At 34.8% G+C, this 21536-nt stretch overlaps 1 long non-coding RNA gene and 1 pseudogene across 12 annotated transcripts in view; both read left to right on the plus strand.

The window, feature by feature from the left end:
* The window catches only part of LOC122238023, a 134899-nt gene extending 119995 nt beyond the window's left edge, over positions 1-14904 (plus strand). For 11 of the 12 annotated variants that reach the window (XR_006216963.1, XR_006216970.1, XR_006216961.1 and 8 more), the window contains 3 exons: positions 9822-9942; positions 14505-14590; positions 14866-14904. This is a non-coding gene — a long non-coding RNA (uncharacterized LOC122238023). The remainder of the gene's footprint in view (positions 1-9821; positions 9943-14504; positions 14591-14865) is intronic. The other variant, XR_006216967.1, reaches the window with a different exon arrangement.
* Positions 14905-18854: 3950 nt separating this feature from the next.
* On the plus strand, positions 18855-20355 carry LOC122238089 (annotated as a pseudogene).
* Positions 20356-21536: the final 1181 nt, after the last annotated feature.

Consider the following 21536-nt stretch of genomic DNA (forward strand, 5'->3'; position numbering starts at 1 on the left):
TTTTTCTTATTTCCTGATAATTGACCTATGGGGACAAAGGTTGCCATTGTGACACAATGAAAGGCTCATTGTGCAAGTAGAATCTTGTTGGATGCTGTTTTGTCATTTACTGCAGGAGAGTTTATTTTCATCACCACCTGCTACCTTTTCCTCTTTCAGGGATTTGTTTCTAGAATGCTCATCATGAGATTTATGGAAGCTGATGATCAGGACATGTTGTTCTATAATAAAGTTTGCAAACTCTTTGCTATGTGCATTTCATTTCTATGAAAGGGAATATATACTTGGTTAACTAAAAGCCTCTGAACTTGGTTTTTCCATAACTGACACAAATGTTAAATCCTTTGAGATATATCATCTATCTATCTATCTATTCTATTGTATCCAACTTGTATTGTCTTGTGACAAAAAATTTTATTTATGACTTCACATTTTATGGCAGTTTCTATGGCAAAGTATGGATAGAAACAAATTTACCCATTTTTTTGGGCTAATGCTATAGTTGATTAAGAGAAAACTGTTACCATTGATATATTGATTTTAAGAAGTTTTTTTTTCAAAAATAGGAATACTCTGCTAATTTATGTATTGATATAGGTCAGAGATATGAAAAAGCTGTTTTGTTTAACATTAAGAATTTGGAAGTTTTCTTAATACTTTTTATTTCTCAAATATTCACTGAGTACTCTGCTAAGTGCTGGGGAATACTTATATTATTGTGTTACTGCAGGAACTTACAGTCTTCTCAAGAAAGATACAGAAATGTAAATGAATTATTTTTTAGAAATTAAAGTATAATAAGATTTTTTTTTTAAAGTGGAAGTAAAATGTAGTGGAGAAAGGTCAGAGTGGTGAGTTATTCTGTTTGGAGAGATAGGAGAAAGCTTTTCATGAAGGTCATGATACTGGATTTAGATCTTGAGAGATAAAGTGGATTTAAACAGTGAACCCGAGGAATGGACGTTGCATGAAGCTAGAGCACCTAAGCAGAGGCACAGGGTGTGAGAGTGAAAGCCAGTTGTGGGGAATGGCAATAGTGTGGCAGAACACCTGGGGCTGGGGGAGAGATGGGCTCATGGCATGGTAATTCAAAAGGAAGCTCAAAAAAAAAAAAAAAAAAAAAAAAAAAAGGAAGCTCAAGGTTACTTTGTAGAAAGCCTTGAATGCCATGTAGGGGGAAATGGATTTCTACTGCAGCTACTATGAAGCCTTCCAAGGCATTTTAGAGGTCGGAGATATAAGTCAGTGTATGTTTTGAAAGATAACTCTGGTGGCAGTGTGACATCTAGATTAGCAGAGAAGGAAATGGGTGGTAGTTGCATTTATTAGCAGGGGTTTGATTTTTCCTCCTGAAATAAACTGAAAACAGACAGACTTTGGTACTGCCATTGTAGAGTCCTAGACTCAGGATTTATTTTAGTATATATGCTGCTGGCAAAAACATAGGAGTTGAATAGGCTTGGTTTGTATTTCTTTTCTGCCATGGGCTAGGTCTATGTGTAGTTCCATAGGACTTTCATGGTCTTTAGTTTCCCCACATATGAATTGTGATTACTGAGCAGAGATTAGGTGATAATTTACTGATCTAATGATTCAGAAAAACACTTTGTAACCTGCAAGCATGGTATCAATCTAGCTTTAGGATCTTACTCATCAGTTTTTTGAAGTTAGATTAAGTACTTGATTGTTTTGATATCCCTTACCAACATATCAAGTTTATATCCTACAGTATATAAATTACACACTCAATTGAGTAATTGAGGCACAATTACTCAAATATTTTTTGAATTAAATTAAATCAACTGCTGGCTCTTGTTAATACAATTGGTGCAACTATACAGCAGAAGATGGTGGATAGACTTTTATTCAAGGTACTTCCAGGACTGGTTGATGTTGGTCACCTCACTCCCCATACTTTAAAAAAATTTTTTTTTTTAACATTTATTTATTTTTGAGACAGAGAGAGACAGAGCATGAATGGGGGAGGGGCAGAGAGAGAGGGAGACACAGAATCGGAAGCAGGCTCCAGGCTCTGAGCCATCAACCCAGAGCCCGACGCGGGGCTCAAACTCGCGGACTGCGAGATCGTGACCAGAGCTGAAGTCGGACGCTCAACCCACTGAGCCACCCAGGCGCCCCACTCCCCATACTTTTTATAGAATGGTTAGTCATCAAGAAATCTATATTAAAATCTGTTAAAAATTATTTTGCATTCCTACCAGCAAAGCACATTTAGAAAATAGGAAACCAAGATCTTCTATTTACTAAAGAAGGACACAAAAGATATCTGTGAGAGAATACTGATGCTACTTCAGTTATATTTATTTTTATTTTATTAGTAGGAATATTGACTCTTCAGGGAAGTGGCTGACATTCAACTTTGTAGAGACCTGAAATAAATGATAAGTGCTCAGTTATTAATCCAGATGGGTAATTTGCTTGTGAACTTATAATTTTTTTACTTTTTAATTACAAAGATTGCTTTATTTATTTAAAAAAATTTTTTTTAACGTTTATTTATTTTTGAGACAGAGAGAGACAGAGCATGAGCGGCGGAGGGGCAGAGAGAGAGGGAGACACAGAATCAGAAACAGGCTCCAGGCTCTGAGCCATTAGCCCAGAGCCCGATGCGGGGCTGGAACCCACAGACCACGAGATCGTGACCTGAGCTGAAGTCGGGCACTTAACCGACTGAGCCACCCAGGCACCCCACAAAGGTTGTTTTAAAAGTAAATCTAGTCCAACGACTGGGAAACTTTATGTTGAAGAAAACTTGAGTAGATGCAGGAAAGAAGGCAGAGGCCTTTAATGGTAGGTAATAGCTGAAAGTTTTTGTTTCCTAAAACAGTCCTCTTGGTCCTAGTGTAATCTTTAGTCTGCATTCCTTCAGTTAAGCCAGTAACTTTGGTTTTGGTATGATGAGATGATAGGGGCCCCTTTTGTACATGGGATATTCAGCCTTAAGGATTTTATTATGATATGACCATCAGAAGCTAGTTTGAAATTTTAATATTAATTAGAAAAATACATGATTTTCTAAGGAATAGTCTGAAGTCTGCCTTAGACCTTACATCCACAAGTTCATCTGTTGTGATATGCACTTTAGTTGAAGTTTTGCCTCCTTTAGACTCCTGATTTAGTCCAAATATGCACAAATGTTGATAGTAGAAAATATTTAAAAAGTTAGAAATATGTTAGTAAGAAAGGAAAGGGTTTGTTTCTATTATATCATAGCAAAGGAGGTATTTAAACTGCTGTGCTACTGTGATCATGGAAAGACACAGGAACTTAACTGCTGAGTGGAGACTAACGATGTATACCAGAGAAAAAGTTGGAAACAAATTGTAACTTAATGGGGATAAATGGGAACATTGCAATATATTTTTCATGGAATGGTACATTATAATTCACAAATAACTTAAAAAACACATGCTTTGTATTATGTGTACTTACCACCTATTTCATTTTAAATTGCAGTGGGACTTTTTTTTCTTATTTACTGGCCACTAGAAGGTGTAGTTGTAGGGTCAGACAGAGGTATTGGAATAGGAAAATTATATGGATACCATGGATATCCTCGATACAGGAATGGTACATAATATGGGCCCAATGGATATGGGAAAGGGGATCCATAAAACTGTGAAGGTGATCCATTGCTCTGAGTGACCTGTTGAAAGAAAGAAATTAAAAAGACTTGTTTTACTTTTCATGCTGGAGAGAGATAAAATAGCCTTTTAACATGTGGGCCTTCATTTTTAAGTAGGGAGTTTAGAAGTTCTAGGATCATTTACCTTTTCTCTGTGTACTATGAACAGGGATTTAATTTACATTATTTTAGAAAATTTAAGGAAATTACTTAAAGATAACTATATCTTCATACCTTTCTGCTCATGGCCAAATTTTTCTGATAATCACTTTTAACTAGAAGGCCAAGAGGGAGGGGGATTAATGAGGGAACATCAGATTTCTCCCTTTGTCTTTATACTAGATCTTTACCCAAACTTTGTGTTGGCCCTGTATCCTCTTTATCTTTCTTTATTTTTCTTTTTTCTGTCTCTTATCTTCTATTTATATCCCTATCAATTTCTGTATCTTTAACACTGTTTGTATCTTTGGCCTCAAAACCAAACTTCCTTTCAGATAATAAGATTTTTATGAGTATAAGCAGATCCTTAAATAAGAACCTTCCTCTTCAACTTTTATTTTTCTTTTCTTAAAAAAATTTGATTAACTATTTAGACAAAATAATCCTTCAGTGAATTTGTCACTGGCAAGATTATCAAACTGGTCCACATCTCCTAATTCTCAAGTTTTAATTGTTATTATCATTATTATTATTATTATTATTATTTTACCTTTTGTGGAATGAACTTTGTAGAGTTAAGCAGAGTGGAGATATGAATAATTAACAGCCTCTATTAGTCTAGATAATTCTAACAAAAATGTCATAACCGAGTATATTTCAGAGTGATTCAAGTTTCATTTTGGTTCCCACTGTTAACATGAGGTGCTGATATAATTCCCTTCATACAAGCAAGATCAAATTTTTGAAGTCTGTTCTGTTGACTGCTTTATATAAACTCTTTAAGGTTTTATCTAGAGTTTGAGAAGGTTAGATAAAGGAACTTTAACCACAGTTATGGATATGTCGCATGGACATCTTACATGTTAAAAAGAGGATATGTAACTTACACTTGGTTGTTCTCTTTCCGGGTCTTGAGTGACCTAAAACTCAAATAGTGAAATTAGTTCAACTCATGTTCATGAAACACACAAACTGAGAAATATATACATATGTGTGAAGGAAATAATTTCTCTACTACTTAATATTATTTTATACTATCCAGTTTTTAAAAATCTAGGATTTGAGCATCCAGAAAACATTAGAGTAACCCTTTTCCTGGAAAGTGTTAATATGTATTCTAAATGATTAAAATTCACCACTGTATCAATGCTATGTGGATTGAACGAACTAAGCACTGAACAATATATGATTTACATCATGTTAAAGGGGCAGATATCAGGCATGTTTATAAAGTAGGAATACAGTGTGTGTGGGGAAAATTCCCAGGATTCTCGAATTAGAACAAAAAAATTCAAATTCATAAATACTCTGAAATATTGACCATAAATACTCTGGAATATAGAAACAGATACTTACCGGGAAACCAGCAGTTACTGCCAAAATGGCTGTGATCAGAAGGAGAACTTTCATCTTATTCAGAAATATCCTAGAAATCAGGAGAAAGATCAAATGTTAGCATAAATTTAGAAAATCCAGTTGTAGTACTGATTATGTTACTAACAACTCTGACTTTAGGCAAGTCACTTAATCTTAGGGCATCAATCTGTTAATGGAGCACATTGTTTTTTTAGGTAAAATCAAAGGTACTTTGCGACTTTACAACTATGTTACCTCAATTCTTTTACAAATCAACTTTCACATATCATTTCAGAATAATACCTCTCCATATATGGTAATAAAGGTAGTTTCTGGAGTAAAATACAGCCTTAGTTTATATAGAGAGAATGGTAGTGTGGGGGTAAGCAGTTGATCTCAGGATGTTCAAAACATGGTAATAATGTCTATAAATTAGTTTCGGTGAAAGAATGATTTGAATTGGTTCTCAGGAAACCCTGAAAATTCCACACTATTTAGAAGGACATATTTTTGACATATGGGAAAGAACATTTCCAAAGCATTTCATTTTATATTTTAATTTCAGTTGTAGACTCTATCTTATCATATATGTTGTTATAATGAATGTTATAATTGCTAATAATTTTTATAAAACTGAGCTAAATTATGTATTTAATTAATTTATTTATGCAATTATAGGCCAACACATTACAAAGTTTCTGAAGATTTTTTAAAGTTTTACATTCAGGAAAATGTCAATTGTCCATATCATTATTATTATTTGGGGATGGCTTTGGCCAATTAATGGAGATTCTAGGGGTATTTTATCACCTCTTGATGCTTCCTAAATTTCTATGAGATGGAAAAATAAAATGTAAAAGAAAAAATGTACTCACATTTTGAACTCTGTCTTTATTTTTGATCATATTGTTCAAAATTCAAATTGGGGTTTGGAAAAATACCAGATGATGTTGTTGTAATAAGACAGGCATTTAAAATTGCAGTGAAGTTTAGAATTCTATGGGAGGACTTGCAGAATAGGCAATTTTACACACACACACACACACACACACACACACACACACACTTCTCACAGACATAAATAAACACACACAGAGCATAACTTCTAAGCTGCAAAGCATTGTACTGGGTGCTGTTGGGTATAATGATAAAGCACGATACCCAAAATCGCTAATTACTAAGTTTACAAATTCAAGCAACCATTGTATGACAGTCTCAATAATTTTAATTTTGGCATTTTACAGGATATGTCTGTCTACTGTTTATCTATCATCTATTTGTATCTATCTATCTATCTATCTATCTATCTATCTATCATCTATCTACCATCTATCATCTGTCTATCTATCTACCTAACATCTATCTATCTATCTATCTATCATCTATCTATCTATCTATCTATCATCTATCTACCTTAGTTTATCATATTTAAGACCTCTCTTACCTCAGACTTCTCAGCCAGTTCCTTCTCGTGGATGCTGTTGTAAGCAATTAGAAGTGACTGGCCCTGGATTATTACAGCTATTTTATAGACTCAGAAGTGAATGGTATGGAAAAGTTTGTGGCTTGAAAGCCTCTCCCTGGGATCAGTTATTACTGAGTTGAATCATCAACTATCACAATGTGTTGAAATTGGGGAATAGCCAATGTTTGTGGTTTCATTGAAACTGAGTGACTACCAAATACATCTATTTGTGATCAAATTTTCTGTCTTGTATATATAAAGCTTATAATATCATATAAGGTTGCCCCATGCTCTTATTTTTTTTAAACTTAATTTCCATAATTAAAAATATTTTCTAAGCATCTTATCAGTATTGATTATAATCTACTGGATAGCATGTTTGGTAGTGTTGTAATTTAAAAAAATAAAGACTATTAAAAATGTTAAAGAGATTAAAATCTTTTGCATGATTCTTTCAGCTCTGATTTTAGTGATCAGAGTTAGAGCTTCACATATCAATGGACCATATCTGGGAGGATCAAAGCATCATGGTTACCTTATGAAATACTATATTCTCTTTTTCAATTAAAGGTGCACTTAACACAATAGAAAGGATATAACAGTCAAATGTGGGACTGAACACGAGAGCCCTCAAAAACTTCAAGAATTACCTTAAATATGTATGCAGATTGCATGTCTGTAGTCAAGAGTTATAAAAGTTGGGCTTTTTTACCATTTATTTGAGAGTCCTCAAGAATATTGTATCCTTTCAGTTCAATTTCTCTGTCAGCAGAGTTTATATGATCCAAATTTTAGTAATGCATCAAAATCTGTCCTTTCTCTTTTTTCCTTTATGTGAATTAGAACTCAGAAAAAAAGTAACATTTAAGTGCTCAAGTGCAAACCTAACTGCTTTATATGTATTGTCACGTAATCCTCAAAACAACCAACCTTCAGAGCCCAGCATTATTGTTCACATGATCCCCATTACAGAGAAAGAGAAGTAGAGAATGCTAATTACTATATATTATACTGTGGCGGAGATGGTACTGAACATCAGTAATTTGGGTCCAAGCCCACCCTCTTAACTAATGCTTTATACTGTCATGTGGCAGAAGTACAGAAAAATCACTGAAAACCCAGAGAAACATTAAACTTTCTTATAACTGAACGTTCTAGCTTATCTCACTTATTTAAAGCAAACTGCCTCTGGGGCGCCTGGGTGGCGCAGTCGGTTGAGCGTCCGACTTCAGCCAGGTCACGATCTCGCGGACCGTGGGTTCGAGCCCCGCGTCGGGCTCTGGGCTGATGGCTCGGAGCCTGGAGCCTGTTTCCGATTCTGTGTCTCTCTCTCTCTCTGCCCCTCCCCCGTTCATGCTCTGTCTCTCTCTGTCCCAAAAATAAATAAAAAACGTTGAAAAAAAAATTAAAAAAAAAAAAATAAAGCAAACTGCCTCAATCAGAAATCTAATTTATTAAACCTAGCATGTTGCTGTACATCAGTTTAATTTGGGCCAATCTGAGGTCAGAGTAGATTATCCAAGGACTAACGGGTGTATCTGTATGTATATGTGTGTGCATATGTATGTGTGTGTGTTTGTACATGTGTGTATAACATACTGTTCATTTCCTTGTCTTACAATCTGTGTTTCCATTTCTTTACTTACATGAAATTGTTCTAACAAAAGTTTCCAGTTACCACTTTTTAAATTAATTAATTAATTAATGTTTATTTACTTTTGAGAGAAAGACAGAGAGACAGAGTGCAAGCAGGGGAGGGGCAGAGAGAGATACACACACAGAATCTGAAGCAGCCTCCAGGCTCTGAGCTGTCAGCACAGAGCCAGATGTGGGGCTTGCACTCACGAACCGCAAGATCATGACCTGAGCCGAAGTCAGAGGCTTAACTGACTGAGCCACCCAGGTGCCCTGCCAGTTACCACTTATTGTGAAAACCATAGATGTTCTTCTGTCCTCATGTTATATTATATTGTTTGGCATTTAAATAGTGGTGACTACTCCATCTGGAAACCCTTTTTTTCTCTCCTTTAGCTTCTTAAAGCCACTCTCTTCTGTTCTTTTTCAACTTTTCTAACAGTAACCTTAAGTCTTATTCACTGATTCTTTTCCCTCAACTTATTGTAGTTGACCTCTTATCTTAGTCCACTCTTGTTATGAATCATATAATCGACTTCTGAGTCCCTAACCTATACCTTTAGTCCAGAGTCTTGTCCTGTAGAATGGAATATCTAACTGCATATTTCATTTAGATATATGATGGATATGATTCAAAACTAAACTTACTATTTTTTCCTTGAAAATCTGCTTCTCACTTTTATTTAATCCCTCAGCTAATGGTCATACATCACTCATTCATCCAAGCCAGAAATCTGAAACTCACCTGTACTTTCCTTGTCCCTTCATTCTGGTAATTAAATTTTCCTTTATACACTCTGGTAATCATTTTCTTGCATTCTCATTGCCATTTCCTTAGTTTAGTTTCTCATTCTCTTCTGGACTATTATAATAGCCTCTTAATCAGATTATCTACTCTAATACTCTGTCTCTAATCCACCTTCCTCAGTAATGCTATAGTGATTCTACTAAGTTGGCTTTCAAATGTTTTTAAATTCACCCATGGTTAAAAGAATGTATTATATGTCATAACTTAGTACATAGACACACACACACAGAATTGAAACAAGATTAAAAAATAGTAGCTTTACTTATTAAGCTTTTTAAAATGCACAATACTTTTTCCATCTTTGTTGAAATATATTTGACCTATAACATTGAGTAAGCTTAAGGTATACAATATGATGATTTGATATATGTATATATTGAGAAATGATTACTATGATAAGGTTAGTTAACACATCCATTACCTCACATAGTTACCTTTGGGAACATGTGTATGTATATGTGTGTGTAGTGAGAACATTGAAGGTCTACTCTTAGCAAATTTCAAGTATACCATACTAATACAGTATTAGTAACTATAGTCACAGTGCTGTATGTTAGGTCCCCGGAAGTTACTCATCTTATAAACCCTCCACTCCCCAGCCCCTGGCAACCACCAATATACTCTATGTTTCTGGGAATTTGGTTTCTTTACATATAAGCAAGATCATGAAGTATTTGTCTTGCTTATGAGCACTTTTCTTATGAGTGGTTTTGCTTACTCAATCTTTGGTTTTTATTTGTGCTGGCCAACAGGTAGTCCTGATTACTAGCCAGCTGTATAAGGCTGCGGATGTCCTGTTATTGAAATTCTAGCTATCAGGAGGCAGCAGGGATAAGGAAGATGTCAGCCATGGAAACTCCCACACTAAATAAGGTAGTGAAAGCTCTAGATTTGACAGATATGTGTTTAGATTTTTAGATCTTATTCCTTATTAGCTGTGGATGGGAAAGCCACACTTTTGAGTCTGAATTTTTTTATCTTTAGTGTGAATATAAAAATAATTATCCTGGAACTGGCAAATAAGTGAAATGAAATGTAGAAAAGCACTCATCATGGTATCTGACTTCATAAACGATGGTTTCATGAGCATCAGAGCTGAAGCTTTGAGTAAGTCAGGCCTCTTCCTGCTACATATCCTCAGGGATCCTTAGGTAATTATGTTCTCCAGCTAATCTAAAGATATAGGAAAACATATTATATAGTAATTGGAACCAGATATGAGCTTAATATGTAGTTAAATCTGAATATAAGTGGTGGAATTTTGAAACCAAGTATTATCAGGAGGGAATAATTACTCTTTCTGGTTGGTGATCTAACTTCATCCTCCACACCAACCCAGCAAGCTCTAACAAGCTGTAATCCTGGCCTCTATTACTTTCATGTGTTAAATCTTAATTCAAATGATTAGAATATAATAAACAGAAAACACCTTTGCCTAAAAGAACAAAAATTATATATTTATATAATATATATAAATTTATATAAATTTTATTTTATAATTTATATAAATAGTTTATATATTATATATATAAAATATATACATTATATATATATATATAATATATACATTATATATATTATATATATATATATATATATAAATCCACTCTGCAAAGTCTTCAGCATGTGGTTGTCCTTCAAAGAGCAGGTGCAACCAGGATGTTCTGCCCATGAAAAGGTTGTGAGTGACCTTCAGAAGCTGGGCAGGCTATCATAGGAAAGAGAGCATAAGTTTATTTTTTGGGTACTCAGATGGAAGAAGAAAATTAATATATAAGATATTAATATGAAAACATCCAAAATGTCCATTGATGGATGAATAGATTAAGATGTGAGATACATGTGCAAAAACTCACACAATGAAATTCTACTTGGCTATAAAAAGAAAAGAAACCTTGTATAAAATCTTGTCATTTACAACAGCATGGATGGACCTTGTCGGTGTTATGCTAACACAAGTCAGGCAGAGAAAGACAAACACCATGTGATTTCACGTATATGTGGAATCTAAAAAGCAAATCAAGCGAACAAACAAAACAAAAGAAAGCCAAACTCAGAGAAACAGAGAACAGATTGGTGGTTGCCAGAGAGAAGGAGGATTGGAGGGTGGGCAAAATGGGAGAAGGGGGTCAAGAGGTACAAACTTCTAGTCATAAAATAAATAAGAAATGGAAATGTAATATACAGCACTATAATCACTAATACTGTATGGTATATTTCATAACTTAATATGGTGATTAGTAGACTTATTGTTGTAATTATTTTACAGTGTATACAAATACTGAATCATTGGATTTACACCTGAAACTACTATGTCAATTATACTTCAAAAAAGATATTAAAAATAATCTATAAGGAAAAACTTTTTTAAAAGTTAAAGACCTATCTCTGCAGGTATTCAAGGAGATGTTGAGTGACTATAAGCTGTGGTGTATTAGAAGGGGATTTTATTTTATTTTATTTTTTTTTAATATATGAAATTTACTGTCAAATTGGTTTCCATACAACACCCAGTGCTCATCCCAAAAGGTGCCCTCCTCAATATCCATCACCCACCCTCCGCTCCCTCCCACCCCCCATCAACCCTCGGTTTGTTCTCAGTTTTTAACAGTCTCTTATGCTTTGGCTCTCTCCCACTCTAACCTCTTTTTTTTTTTTTTTCCTTCCCCTCCCCCATGGGTTTCTGTTAAGTTTCTCAGGATCCACATAAGAGTGAAACCATATGGTATCTGTCTTTCTCTGTATGGCTTATTTCACTTAGCATCACACTCTCCAGTTCCATCCACATTGCTACAAAAGGCCATATTTCATTTTTTTCTCATTGCCACGTAGTATTCCATTGTGTATATAAACCACAATTTCTTTATCCATTCATCAGTTGATGGACATTTAGGCTCTTTCCATAATTTGGCTATTGTTGAGAGTGCTGCTATAAACATTGGGGTACAAGTGCCCCTATGCATCAGTATTCCTGTATCCCTTGGATAAATTCCTAGCAGTGCTATTGCTGGGTCATAGGGTAGGTCTATTTTTAATTTTCTGAGGAACCTCCACACTGCTTTCCAGAGCGGCTGCACCAATTTGCATTCCCACCAACAGTGCAAGAGGGTTCCCGTTTCTCCCCATCCTCTCCAGCATCTATAGTCTCCTGATTTCTTCATTTTGGCCACTCTGACTGGCGTGAGGTGATATCTGAGTATGGTTTTGATTTGTATTTCCCTGATAAGGAGCGATGTTGAACATCTTTTCATGTGCCTGTTGGCCATCTGGATGTCTTCTTTAGAGAAGTGTCTATAGAAGGGGATTTTAGAATGGTTCAATGACCTCTCTATGCCTTTTCAATTATAATATTCTCAGACTGGATCGTAAATGGGGATGAGTACCTAAAGGAACAGTTTTAGCAGTTAATGCAATAAAAAAAAAAGTCCAAAGGTTTATTTTCATTAAAGGATGAGAATTAGTGGTAGGGATATGCACATTTTAAGCCATACTCTGGGAAGGCTTATCGGTGGATTAACTCAATAAAACAGCAGAAATACCTTGTTCCACATCTTGTGGCTGGCAAAATTTGTAGAAATTCAATACATACACATTCCTTAGGCATTTCTACTATTTTGGTCATTGAAAATGATGAGAAATGATCTAACCTGTTCAGTACTCAGGAGGAATTTTTTTATTTAAAAAAGTTTGTGACCTCTTCTCTTTGAGAGAATGAATAAAGATAAATCTCTGAATTATCTTCAAAGCCCCTGTAAATGTTATACATTAAACTAGAAGTGATCTTAGTTGTTGTAGACTCTGGGTCTGGAGTTCTCTCTTGCCTAGCAAGAGAGCGGATGCTGGATTGAAGTGTGACAGAGGCTAATGTCTAGGAGGAGACAAGAGACCCGAGTAAGGGTCCTTGCTCTGTTTTTATTAGGATCAGAAGGCTTACAACATGATGAGAGTGCACAAAGAGACAATGAAACCATGAACATTAACTCCTGGGCATGGGGGAAAAGGGGTTTTGAAGATATGTGGTGTTAGGGGTTTGGGTCAATACCAGACAAAATTCTGGTGCTGGGTAGAAGGTTGTTTACAGCATACATGAGGCTCCACCTCTGTTTACCTGAGCTGGCCTAGGGAACAAGAAAGACAGAGCATGCTACCTCAGGGTCAACAAGGCACCTTTCTTTTGCTAAATAGACCCGCTTGGGCAACTTGGCCCTGTTTACCTGTTTTTGTCCTTCCTTCCAGTGAAAGCAGCTTTTTGCTATTGTATTAAATTGGAGGGGGCTTCCGCCCTGAATACCTAATCTTGTTTACCTAATCTTGGATGTTTTTCAACCTGAGGTATCCTATTCCTATACCTTTGTCTTATACTGGGTGCTTTTGCCCTGTTTACCTAATCTTATTTACCTAATCTTGTTTACCCAAACTTGGGTGTGTTAATCCTATGGCTTTCTAATTCTTTATGCCTTGTTTACCCATTGGTGCAAGCTCAGAGAATTCCTAAATTTATTCCCCACACTTAATGACTGTGGATTCCTGCAAAAGAATTCAAATCCTATATGTCCAGGTTGTAGAATCTGAGTGGTTGTCAATTCCACAATCTCCCTGGCACACCTAACTTCCATTTGTTAGGTGGTCATAGATTTCTCATGCCTGGAGTCAGCACCAGCAAGTGCCAGAGTCATGGGCAGACAGCCCCATGACCACCATACTATTCCCTAGAATGGGCTTGGCTTACCATGGGACTAATTATGTGCTTAAAAAATAGTTATTGAGTGAACAAACTGGGCTCATCAGAAGTTGCTTTGTATATTTCTTGGTGTTCTTTATCAGTCATACAATAGCTCAAAACCAAAAGGCCAATAACTGAGAAGCTCCATTTATTAACTGTCCCCATACTCACAAGGCATGGTTTTATCAGAATATTTTGAGTTTTATACCAAATTCTATTGATAGTTTGATATTTTGCACATGGCTCAAAGTATGGAAATTAACATACATATATATTTCAAAAAGTGTTTGTAGCCCATTCCAGAAACTTCCCTTTCTTTCTAGAAGATATGTAACTTATTTTCTCAAAATCAAACTAATATTGGTTAAATACAAAATATAAAGATTAATGACCTCCTTCTATGTACTATATTTTCTAAAATGTTTGAATAGAACCTAAATATTTTGATACAGATCATGACTTATGGTGCTGCTACCCTGTGTGTGTTACACAGAGCTCTGTAGATAATGCCTATGGTTCCTTCTAAATAGACGTTTTCCCCTGATGCATGTTCTTCATGCAGAGATTAAGAAAGTGGCCTGTAGTCTCATGAATCCAGGATCTGAATCATGCCTCTCCACTTACTCAACTTGGATAAGTCTCTTTGCCTTTTATAACCACCCATTTATTCAGCATTAAAGGAAAAATAACATTTTTCCTGTTTGCCTCCTAGCTTTAACAATTTAAATAAAGCTGATGTTTTCTATATGGCAGTGGATTGAAATCAAATTTTGAACTTGAACTGCTAGTCTCCTTCAGGTATGTATCTGATCTCCATAGTACTCTAGAATTTCAAGTTTCCCCCCTTGATTTTTATGTCTGAATTATTAAATTATAAGAAGCTTTTTGTATTTAATAGAGATTAGAGTTATACTAAGTCCTACAGGATCTAGTATACTTACAAAATGTTCTATTAGTTTACATTATTTAAGGTAAAAAATGCTTATGTGCTAGAAGCTGATGAATGCTTTACATGAAATATATTCACAATAGCCCTATGGGATAAGCTATGTAATTTATGTCTATTTTTACAGATAAGGAAAATGCAGCTTGGATAGCTTTGGATTTCAGAAAAAGAAAAAGAAAACAAAAAGAAAGGTACCTGAGATCACAAATCTAGTAAACTGTGTAACTGGAATGAATGCAAGATTTTTTCCTAACCGTAATACACGTAACATGAAAAGAATTAGGGAAAAATCCACATAGTGAATTACAAGGGGGCTATAGAGATTTTAAATAGTTGTATAATCTGTTATTTTAAAAACTTTTTATATCAGAAGAGGTTACATTGCAACCCCTTTTGGACATAAGGCTACAATCTATAATAAAGATAGTCTTCTAATTTTATATATAATAATATATTAAATTAAATATTAACATTAAAAATAATATAATAAAATTAAAATAGTTACTATATATTCAAAAAGATAATACTTTTTTTTTTGATTTGGGCAAGGGAAGTTTTGGATTAGTCACAAAAATATTTTTATAATAATTGGACATCTTAGAAGGCAAATATTAAAAGCTGTTTTTAAGCTATGTCAAACAGAATTGTTAATGGAAATTGATATTCAAAGTGTATTGGTGACATTTTTGTGTCTTCTTATTTGAGATAATTGGTAAACAATGCTGCTCAGCTGTTAGCCCTTGCCTTTTAAGTTATGAAATTATCAATGGAGATTCAGGTTGTGTTAAAACTTGGTTATAGTCATTAATTTATGAGTTTAGTAATCATTTATTGTGCTGTAACTAGAAGTCAGGTACTGTGGAAGTCACTCTATAGTACTCAGTAGCGAAGACACTGTTCATGCCTTACTAGAGCTTATAGCCTGTTAGACAAAATACAAGTAACAACTGAATTTATAAGTGAAATGACTACTTATGGGTACTGTAGAAATACAAAACAGACACCCTAGTATAATATAAGGGATCCATGAGAAAATATACCAGAAAATGTAAAGACCTAAGAAGTGATATAATATTAGTCAAATGAAGAGAAGGAGTAATGTTCCAGGTAGAGGGAACAGTGTGAAATTTCAGGTATCAGGGGTTCATGGCATATTTTATGAAATGTAAAGGAGTTTACTTTGGTTGGAATGTAATGATCAAGGGGTTTATAACTGATGTATTAGTGGACCAAGTAATATGAACCATTGAAGCCAATTAAAAGAATTTGGTGTTTAAGCAGAGACCAATGGGAAGGTGTTGCATGGTTTTAAGCACGGCGGTAACATGATCAAGGTTCCATTTTTGGATGATCACTTTCTTTGAGGGGGAACAAATATGGAGGTGGTAATATATTAATCCTCATAAGAGATGAGTATTGCCTTCAGGAGGGTAGAGACAGTAAAGATAAAGATATTCCAAAGGTATTTATGAGAGAAAATCTTCAGAATATAGCTTTCCACCTTCTGTTAGTGACAGAAAAGTTTATATTGAAATAAACCTCCTGCCAGTAACAATTATATAAACTCTGGACATAATATAAAAAACAATGTTTGGAAAGCATTGGTGAATGACCAAAAGCAGGCAGAAACTTAAGGAAATTAGGCTCTTGCAAGAAAGATTAAATCTGCATTTATAGAATTTTTCCCTTTTAAACACTCTTCATCTGCAGGATGTGGGGGTGGCGGCATCCTCAGTAAGGAAATCATAGTCTTTGAGATATCAGAGGAAGGAGTTTGGGGATGCCAGAGTGGGGAAGTCCCATAATGGAGGGAATGTCTGAGGTGGAAGCCTCAAAATCTGTGTATAAAGTGTTCCCAAATTCTTGGGTAACCACTAAAATATGCCTGTGCAAAGCAAGATTTCAAGGATCCCAGGGAAAAACAATATCTGGAAAGTTGAAGAGGGGAGTAGAGATTTCAGCAGCTTCCTATTGCTGTGGAGACTGAGTTAGGAATTAGAGTTCCATCAACTCTGAGGAGCTTGATAAATATAAATTTTCTATTCAAGTACCAGAAGGTGAACCCTTGTGGTACTGGAACCCTTCTGGCCATGTTAACAGGGCTCAGTTTTGCTCTGGCACTGAGGATAAAAGTGAAATGAATATATGAATAAGTTTAAAAAAAAGGCTTCATAAGACCAGTGTGATCCTCCACTATATTAACTATTTGAGCACAAATTACAACATTCTTCAGAGGAAGGTAACAGAATGCAGAGTCCCTATGATATAAATCATTTACAAAGACAGCATGCAAAAAAAAATTACTAAATATGCAAAAAAATCCAAAGTGTATCAGTCAAGATTTTCCAGAGAAATAGAACCATAATATCCATTTTCTGTTACTACAGTTGATAATCAACAGGGATTTGATCTGCATAGGTCCATTTAAATGTGGATTTTTTTATAGTAAAGTGCTATAAATGTATTTTCTCTTCCTTACAGTATTCTTAATAACATTTTCTTTTCTGTCATTTACTTTATTGTAAGAATACAACTATAATACATACATATAACATACAGCATATGCCTTATGTTATCAGTAAAGCTTCTGGTCAACAGTGGGCTACTAAATAGTTAAGTTTTGGGGAAACCAAAGTTATATATAGGTTTCTGACTATGTGGGAGGTTGGCACCCCAACCCTCATGATGTTCAAGGGCCAACTGTATATCTATGTCTGTATATCTTTATTGAGGTTTATTATGAGGTATTGGTTCATGTGATATGGAGGCTGAGAAGTCCCACAGTCTGCCATCTGCAAGCTGGAGACCCAGGATTGCTGGTGGTGTAATTCAGCTTCAGTCTAGAGGTCTGAGAACCAGGAGAATCTATCATAGAAGTCCAATTTAAGAATCAGAGAAAATGAAATTAGATGCCCCAGCTCAAGGGATAAGTCAGAAAAAAGGGGCAAATTCCTCCTTCCGTCTTTTGTTTTATTCAGGCCCTTAGTGACTTGGATGTCACCTACCTACATTGGGCAAAGCAATCTACTGCACTGAGTCCACCAATTTAAATGCTAATCTCACCCCAAAACACCTTCACAGACACATGCAGAAATAATGTTTAATTTGAGTGCTCTGTGGCATGTCGAAATGACACATAAATTACCCACTCTACAAGAAAATGTTACCCACACTCAGAAGTAAAATCAACCAATAAAAACAGACCCACAGACAGTCGAGGAATTGAAATAAACTGATTAGGATTTAAAAATAGCTAGGATTAGGGGCACCTGGGTGGCTTAGTCAGTTGAGCATCTGACTCTTGATATCAGCTCAGGTCTTAATCCTAAGGTAGAGTTCAGGCCCTGCACTGGTTTCTGCACTAGGCGTAAAAATAACTAGGATTAAACATGTTAGAGAATTTATAGGAATATGATTAAAATATTGACTGAAAAGTTTGATAATTTTTGGACAGATAAGAAAGTTGTTAAAAAATCAAATAGTAATCCAAGAACTTCAAAATTTAAAAACTTGAATTAAAATTCATTGCATGATATTAAGAGCAGAAGCAGATTGGCTATAATCGAAGAAAGGACTAATGAATTTGAAAGTCAATAGAAATTTTCCAAACTGAACAACTGAGAAAACTAAAATTAGCAAAGGCTCAATGCTCTGGGGAATAGTATTAAACAATCTAATATGTATGTTATTGAAGTTCTAGAATGAGAGAAGAGAGAAAATGGAACAGAAAAATGGTTAAAGAAATATTGAGAAGATTTTTCCAAATTTGGTAAAAAGCCAACACACCAATCTAGGAAACTCAGTGCACAGCACGTTAGATTAATACAAAGATAACTACATTTAAGTCTGTTACAGTCAACCACTAATACCAAAGATACAGAGAGAGTCTGTTAAGCAGCTTAAGGAAAGAAAGATACATTGCATATAGGGAAATGTCAACATTAATGATAGCTGATTTTTCACCTGAAGCAATGGGAACTAAAAGATAATGTAACAATGTCTTTAGAGTGTGAAAAGGAAAAAAATATCAGCTTAGAATTCTACATCCAGAAAAGATAATCTATAACAATGTAGGCATAATAAAGGAATTTTGAGGTTTAAGTGAAATTATACCAGATGAAAATTCACACCTATAGGAAAGAAGTAAGGAAGAGCACTGAAACTGCTGACTGTGAAAGTAAATGTAGGTGTTTTCTTTTCCTTCTTAAAATCCTTTAAGAATTAATATTGGGGCACCTGGGTGGCTCAGTTGGTTAAGCATCTGACTTTGGCTCAGGTCATCATCTCACTGTTCTTGAGTTCGAGCTCTGCATCGGGCTCTGTGCTCTCAGCGCAGAGCCCATCATGGATCTTCCATCTCTCTCTCTCTGCCCTTACCCTGATCGTCCTCTCTCTCTCTCAAAAAAAATTAAAAGAACATTAAAAAAAGAATTAATAGACAAATGTGGAAGTAAAATATGTGAAAGTATTAACACAAAGGACAATAGTATATAATATGGTATTATACAATTGTAATATAATTTTGTTACAGGAAAAGAGGTAGGGTATTAATTCTACATGGCCCACGACAAATTAAAGATGTGTAAAATAATCCTCAGAGAAAACACTAAGTGATATAAATTTATTAGCTAAAAAGCCAGTAACGGAGATAGAAAGGAAAAATAGTAATACAGGTTTAATCCAAAACAAGGAGGGGAAACAAAGCACACAGGAGAGAACAGAAAACAAGTGAGTAGACTTAAACCCAATCATATCAACAAATACACGAAATTTGAATGGACTAAATATTCCAATTAAAAGACAAATTTTGAGGCTGGATAAATAAAGTAAGAACCAACTAACTATATGACATGTATAAGACACATTCTTTAAATATAAAGACAAAGTTGAAAGTAAAGGAATGGTAAAAGATATATCATGTAAATACTGAGCATAAGCTCGTATGTCTTCATTAATATTAGGCAAAGTGAGAGTCAAAACATGGTGTATTATTGGAGATAATTAGGGTCATGTCATAATTAAAAGATATCTCCTTAAGAAAATATGAGTCCCAGATGTGTATGCACCTAAAATCAGAGCTTCAAAATATATGAAATAAAAATTGACAGAAGTAAGGAAGAATAAACAAATCAGCACTTGCACTTGAAGAGTTTCACATCTGTTTTAACTCTTTTCCTATATTCAAAATATAGGAAATTTGAATGAAATAACCAAATTGATCTAATGAATGTAGAAGATGGGACCCAGCAACTGCAATATAAGCATTATTTTTAAGTGCACAGAAAATATTCACCAAGACAGACTATAGTCTGAGGCACAGACTAGTAACAATAAATTTCAGAGGAGTAAAATGATATAAAATATTCTGGCAGAATGGGACAGCTGTCAGATATGTCTGACGTTCTGTTCTGAGAAGCAGTGGGCCAGGGACCGCTTACACCTAAGATGACTAAGGATCTTCCAGAGGTGGGTGTCCAAGTCAAACTTAAGGCAGCCCCACTGAGCAACCAAGACTGTCAGCTGTACCCAATTGAGTCTCAGAAGCAGCAAGGACCTCTGGTGGGTTCCAGCCAGAACTGAGCAGGCATTCTTAGCTGAGACACTAAGAGATGGTTAAAGCAGTATTGGGACAGACAGGTAGCTGATTTCCAAGAGAAAAACTGGGTTGGAACTGATGCAATCATGGTCAGGAATGAAGAAATAAAGAATGGGGTGTTTGGAGGTCACTTATTTGGAATGTGTTAAGAGAAATAGTTTTCCTTAAAAATTTCACATGATAAACACATTGCAGAAAATTTTGAAAAAGTAAAAGCACAGTACTTTGATGTTCTTACCTTGACACTTTGTCTGTGTTACTTTGCCATCATTATTATGTGTGATTTGGGGGTAATTTTATTCACAGTTAATTTATGTTGAGTTTCAAATTAATATTATATGAACATACTTCATTATACATGGCAGCTAAATACCGTGTTAATGAATGTTTTGTAGTTCCCTTTTGTTAGAAGGCTTCTTTTTTTGTTGTTTTGTTTTTTTTTCTGGTAGTTTGGTAAAGCTTCAGTAAATTGCTGTGTATAACAGATAGGATATTTTTCTTATATATGCATGTATGCAATAAATTAGATCAAGGAATATAAACTTAATTTTATAAATTCCCTGTTGCTTTGAGAAAATGGAATGCTCATTACAATACACTTTTACCTACACTGGTTGTTTTAATTATGTATCATTTGTGCCTACTGAGTTATAAATACACATCATATTCATTATCAAATAAGATGTGAAATACTTTCCCATGCTTATTTACTAATTATTCCTTTTTTGTTTTGTCTTTTTCTCCCTTTTTTGTTTTCAACAAAGGATTTGAATCAGCTGACAATATAATAAAAAGTATTATCCATGAAAAAGAATATATTTTCTGATTTCAATGTGCTTAATTTAAAGTTAATAATAATAACATATGTTGAAATACTCAACCATTTAGATATATATCAATTCATTTCTCAATAATGCATGAGTTAAAAAAGAAAGCAATGATTAGAATTTTATATCTTTAAAATGTTTATATAAGAATAGTGTGGAGGTTCCTCAAAAGATTAAAAATAGACCTACCCTATGACCCAGCAATAGCACTGCTAGGAATTTACCCAAGGGATACAGGAGTGCTGATGCATAGGGGCACTTGTACCCCAATGTTTATAGCAGCACTCTCAACAATAGCCAAATTACGGAAAGAGCCTAAATGTCCATCAACTGATGAATGGATATTCATATAAACAATGGAATACTACGTAGCAA

Source organism: Panthera tigris, chromosome B1 (assembly GCF_018350195.1).
Source record: "Panthera tigris isolate Pti1 chromosome B1, P.tigris_Pti1_mat1.1, whole genome shotgun sequence".
Classification (NCBI taxonomy): domain Eukaryota; kingdom Metazoa; phylum Chordata; class Mammalia; order Carnivora; family Felidae; genus Panthera; species Panthera tigris.